The sequence below is a fragment of the Saimiri boliviensis genome, chromosome 3 (genome assembly GCF_048565385.1).
Source record: "Saimiri boliviensis isolate mSaiBol1 chromosome 3, mSaiBol1.pri, whole genome shotgun sequence".
NCBI lineage: Eukaryota > Metazoa > Chordata > Mammalia > Primates > Cebidae > Saimiri > Saimiri boliviensis.
The window spans coordinates 96,331,965-96,338,257 of record NC_133451.1 but is presented as its reverse complement, the minus strand read 5'-3'; the positions used below and the strand labels follow the sequence as shown (position 1 = coordinate 96,338,257).

The 6,293-nt window shown below is 34.8% G+C and overlaps 1 non-coding gene across 1 annotated transcript; it reads right to left on the bottom strand.

Annotated features, from left to right (window-relative positions):
* Nucleotides 1-5,925: 5,925 nt before the first annotated feature.
* LOC120363773 (U6 spliceosomal RNA) lies at nucleotides 5,926-6,028 on the bottom strand. The gene has a single exon (XR_005579217.1). It is a non-coding gene; the product is annotated as a U6 spliceosomal RNA (small nuclear RNA).
* Nucleotides 6,029-6,293: the final 265 nt, after the last annotated feature.

The window sequence follows — 6,293 nt, the reverse complement described above, 5'->3', positions numbered from 1 at the left end:
GGACCCATAGAATCTTTATTGATGCTGATTTCAACTAATGAAGCTGAGTGGAGACTACACTGCTGGGGCCTCCTCTAGCATAAGAGCCCCCACTTCCCACCCAATACTGGAGAGTAATCAATGGGTCTCAAGTAGATGTCAAAGGAGAATTGAAATATTTCTTGAGATAAATGAAAATGAAAACATTATACCAAAACTTATGGGATACTGCTTATGGGAAGCATTTCAAAGAAGGAAGTTTATGGGATAAATGCCTACAATAAGAAAAAAAAGACATATGTCAAATAAACAATCTAATTTTATGCCTCAAGGGACTAGTAAAAGAAGAATAAAGTAAGTCCAATGTTAGCAGAAGGAAGAACATAACAGATCTGAGTAGAAATAAATGAAGACAGAATAACGATGTAAAAGATCAACCAAACTAAAAGTGGTTTCTTAAAAATATAACAAAAATGAGGAATCTTAAAACTAATAAAAATGTAAGATGACTCAAATAAGAAGTGATAAAAGGGACATTATGATATTGCAAAATACAAAGCAATACAAGAACAATTGTACACTTAGAAATTGGATAACCTAGAAGAAATTGATAAATTCCTAGAAATATGCAATCTGAAAAGACTGCATCATAATGAAATAGAAAATCTAGATAGAGCAATAACTAGTAAGATTACATCAGTTAAAAAAATTCTAACAATGAAAAGCTCAGATCCAGATGACATCATCTAGCAAAGATTTTTCATAAAAGTATTAATATCAATTCTTCTCAAACTCTTTCAAAAAGTTGAAGGCGAGAGCCCTTCCAAATTTATTTTATTGTTCATTCAGTATGATGTTGGCTGTGGGTTTTTCAGAGATGGTTCTTACTATTTTGAGGCATATTCCTTTAACACCTAGGTTGTTGAGGGTTTTTAACATAAAGAGAGATTAATTTTGTTGAAAGCCTTTTCTGAATCTATTGAAATTATCTTGTGGCTTTTGTTTTTATTTCTGTTTATGTGGTAAATGACATTTACTAATTTGCATGTGTGCTTAATCAACCTTGCACTCGAAAGATAAAACATACTTGGTTGTAGTGGATTAGCTTTTTGATATGCTGCTGGATTTAATTTGTTACTATATTATTGATAATTTTTGCATCTATGTTAATCAAGGATACTGATCTGAAGTTTTTGGTTTTTGTTGTGTGTGCCAGATTTTGATATCTGGATGATCCCGGTCTCATAAAGTGAGTTAGGGACAAATCACTCAATTTTTTGGAAAAGTTTCAGTAGGAATGGTACCAGCTCTTCCTTATACACCTGGTAGAATTTGACTATGAATTCTTCTGGTCCTGGGCTATTTCTGGTTTGTAGGCTTTTTATTATTGATTCAATTTTGGAACTCCTTATTGGTCTGTTCTGGGATTCAACCTTATAGGTATATCATCCCATAACCTTCTGGTATTCATTGCTTTTGATCAGATATGAGCTATGAATGTTACCCAGGATTACTCCAACTTGTGGAGTTGCTCCTCTCTAATTCTTTCTGGATTCTTTGTCTTTGACTTCCAATAACTTGATGATCATGTGTCTTGGTGTAGATCATTTTGTGCTTTTTCTACTTAAGATGCACTTAGCTTCTCACATTCATGTCTTCACAAGGGAAGTTTTCAGGCATTATTTCTTCAAATAGTCTTTCTGCTTTATTTTTTTCTCTATCTCTCCTCCTGTGCTACTTCAATTATATGCATGTTTTTACACATGATGGGGTGTCCAACAGGTCTCTTAGTCCATGTTTTTATTTTTTTGTTGTTTCTGTTCCTCAGGCAGATATTCACAATTAACGTATTTCCAAGCTGATTCATACTTTCACTTCCTCAAATATGTTGTTGAATCCCTTGATTAAAGTCTTCATTTGGTTATGTTACTTTTAATTACCCAATTTCTATTTGCTTCTACTTTTATTAGGTTTCTTTCTATAATTTCTACTTATAAAATCTTTATTAATATTCTCTATATATTATTCCATTCTCACACTGCTATAGAGAACAGCCTGAGACTGGGTAATTTATAAAGGAAAGAGATCTAATTGCCTCAGTACTGCTTGGGTGGAGAGTCCTCAGGAAACTTATGGTCATGACAGAAGGAGAAGAAAGCAAATCCTTTTTCATATGGTGGCAGGAGAGAAAAGTGCTCACGGGGGAAATGCCGAACACTTGCAAAACCATCAGATCTTGTGAGAACTCACTATCACAGAACAGCAGGGGGGATCTCACCCCATAATTCAATTGCCTCCCACTGTGTCCCTCCCACAACACATGACAATAATGGGGAGTACAATTCAAAATGAGATTTGGCTAGAGACAGAACCAAACTATAGTATTCTGCTTCATTAAATGACATTCTAATGGTTTTCTTTAGTTCTTTGTGCATGTTCCTTGAGCTTACTGAACATAATTAACGTAGCTCACTTAAACTCTTACCTAATTGTGTGTGGGTAGTACATTTTATTTTTATACCTCATATTTTGGCTTCATAACTGGACCTTTTAAACACTATAATTTGGCAACTTTGGAAATCAGATTCTTTTCCCCCTTCAGGGTTTGTGGTTGCTGTTTGTTGTGTTCTTGTTCATTGGTGACTTTTTCCTTTTTCTGAGTTGGAGTCTTGCTCTGTTGCCCAGGCTGGAGGGTTGGAATAGAGTGGCACAATCTCAGCTCACTGAAACCTCAGCATCCCAGGTCAAGCAATTCTCTTGCCTAAGCCTCCTGAATAGCTTGGATTACAGGCATGTGTCATCACACCCGACTAATTTTTGTATTTCCAGTAGAGGCTGGGTTTTACCACATTGGCCATGTTGGTCTCAAACTCCTGACCTCAAGTGATATGCCTGCCTCAGCCTCCCAAAATACTGGAAATACAGGCATGAGCCACCACACCCAGGCATTGATAACTTTTTTGAACTAAACTTTTATAGTTTGTATTATATGTTGTATGTGGCCACTAAAATCTATGTTCATTAGCCTAGTGGTCAGGAAGTGATTCAACAGAGGTTTTCTAAAATGCTCAGAACCACACAAAATCTTCTAGTTTTTGTATACAGGCTCTGTGGGTAAGTTGAGACATGCTTTCAACTCTCAGACAAGCAGTCTATAATTTTGTTTTAGCCTTCTTTTCTTTCTTGTGCAGAATCTGAAGGTTTAACAGAGGAGAAATCTTAGGGCTTTGTAAGATTTTTCTGAGCATGCACCCAGCCAATGCCATGTCATGGCCTTTTAGATTCTCAGGATATATAGAAAATTTACACACACACACATACACACACACACACACAAAAAAAAAAAAATATATGTGTGTGTGTATACGTGTATATATGTATATATATGTATATGTATATATATGTGTATATATGTATATATATGTATATGTATATATATGTGTATATATGTATATATATGTGTGTGTGTGTGTATATATATATATATATATATATATATATATATATATATATATATTTCCCCTCAAATCATCTCATCCTCAAGTCTTTCATTCCAAGCTTTTGGTTTGTCTATTTTTGCTTCAACTTTTGTCCCTTTCTGCAGGTAGCAATAGCTGATACACTTTCTTTTAAATATATTTGACAAATACTCTCTCACTAGCTGCTTCATCACTAGCAGAGGTCCAAGTGGGATAAAGACAGGTCCTTTGAAGAGTTCCCAGACAGATCAAGAGAAACAATTACAATTCTTTAGAATATAGTCTGTTTTGCTTTATTTGGGATTAGAAAAGTATACTAGAAATGAGCTCTTGTCTTCAAAACTACTTCTGAGCTCGCAAGCAGTTTTGGGTCAGAGTAAGTTAAGACAATACAAAACTCTCTTATTCAGATTATTTTCTCCATCTTGATTAAGAAATCACCTTGTTGGTGGAAACTTCTATGAATCTGAAGAGTTCTGGTATAGTCAATTCTGAAAGTTTTTCCCAGTTTCTTTACTCATTTTGTGGAGTAACAAAATTTTGGAGTTTCATTCTCCATCACTTTTATTGATGTAGCTTACTGAAGTTTTAATTGCTTTTATTTTTAGTTGATTTTGGTTACCAATGGTTTGCTAGAACATTAACTTTTCAATAGTTTAAAACATGATTCTTATAAAGAAGATTTGATCAGGGGGAAGTTGTCATTCAAGTGCTTTCAAATGCCAGGAGATTTGCTCATGTATGAGGCAGGATGGAAGGAGGAAGAAAATGGAAAGTGAAATGATTATTGATGAGCTTCAGAATATCTCCATTGTAAAGAATTTAAATCAAGTTTAAAATATTACATCTAGTGTAAAATATAAATACATAAATTAATGAATATGTAAACTCGATTTTGTTTGTGGATCACCATTTTGGGCATAGATCATGGTTAGTGTGCGATAAAATTTTTCAATGAATTTTTGTAATTTAGATATCATTTGTGGCATTCTAATATTCCTCACTTATAACGACTTTCTCATTTTAAGTGCAGAGGTTGTGGTATCCTAAAACTTTAGCATAGTTTATATGTGACAGTTAAAAAAATCTTCCATATCATGCACAGGTTGATTTTTAATTGCACATTTATTCAGTGCACATTTTCTGTCTTGTTATTATTAAAACACAAATTGTTCTTTTAAAAAACACAGTTCAACTACTTTAATCACAGATTTAACTTGGGGAGAGAGGATTCTTTTAAACAAAGCAATGATTTAAAGTCCCCTCATCAAATTGTGTCTGGCTCAAAATGTTCAATAAAGAAAAGTACCTTCTCTGTCCTTTCTTTTTTTAAAAAAATGATTTTTTAAAGTTTTATCTTCACAGCAAAACTGAATAGAAAGTACAGACAGCTCTCCTGTATTCTCCCCCTGCCACACACTCAGAGCTTCCCCCACTATCAATACCTTACACCAGGGTGCTACGTTAGTTACAAGCATTGAACGAACACTGACACATCATTATCACTCAAACTCCATAGTTTACATCAGGGTGCACTCTTGTTATGTATTTCATGGGTTTTGAGAAATACATAATAACTTATGGTATCATGCAGAAGAGTTTCACTGCCTTAAGAATCCTCTGGGCTCCACCTACTCATTCCTCCCTACTCCCTTCCCAGGCAACCACTCATCCTTTCAGTCTCCATACTTTTGTCTTTTTCAGAATGTCATATAAATGTAATTAGGCAGTATGTAGCTTTTCCAAATTGGCCTCTTTCACACAGTAATATGCATTTAAGGTTTTTTAAATATCTGTTTACAGCTTCGTTGGTCATTTCTTTTTAGTACTGAATATATGACATTATTGGATATACCAGAGTTTATGTATCCATCCACCTATTCAAGGGCATCTTGCTTGCATCCAAATTTTGACGATTATGAATCAATCTTCTGTAAATGCATGCGTGCTGATTTCTTTTTGTGGATCTAATTTTCAATCCTGTTGGGCAAATACCAAAGGGTTCCATTGGTGGATCATATGGTAAGAGTGTTTAGTGTCATAAGAAATGATCAAAATGTAGCTGGGCATGGTGGCGCATGCCTGTAATCCCAGCTACTCAGGAGGCTGAGGCAGGAGAATTGCCTGAACCCAGGAGGCGGAGTTTGCGGTGAGCCGAGATCGCGCCATTGCACTCCAGCCTGGGTAACAAGAGCGAAACTCCATCTCAAAAAAAAAAAAAAAGAAAAGAAAAAAAGAAAAAAAAAAAAGAAATGATCAAAATGTCTTCCAAAAGTGCTGTACCACTTAGGTTCCCACCAGTAATGAGAGAAATCTTCCATATCATGCACTGTTTTTCCACGTTTGTCAGCATTTAGTTTTGTTAGTGTTTTGGATGTTACTTTAATGAGTGTGCAGTGATTCTCTCCTTTAATCTGCAGTTCTTTAATGATGTATAGTGTTTAACACCTTTTTATAGGCTTATTTGAAAAATAGAAAATGTGTCACAAATTTGTCATCCTTGCATAGGGGATATTCTAATATTCACTGTATCGCTTCAGTTTTAGTATATGTGCTTACAAAGTTAACATTGTTACTTTTGTGATTCCCAAGTTAATGGATAGGTTAAAACAAACAAGTAATAGGTAATGATTAAATGACCTGGACTTTGCCATTGATGGAAGAGCCATGTCTATTTCTGTGAAATAGAAATGAGATCAGAAATCTGTGAATGGAAAAACAGATTAGCATACCTATGGGAATACAGAAGCAAGAGAGAGAGAGAAAGATAGAGAGAGAGAGAGAGAGAGAGAGAGAAGGAAAAAACTGTAGGAAAGAGAAGGTATGTCAGCCAGA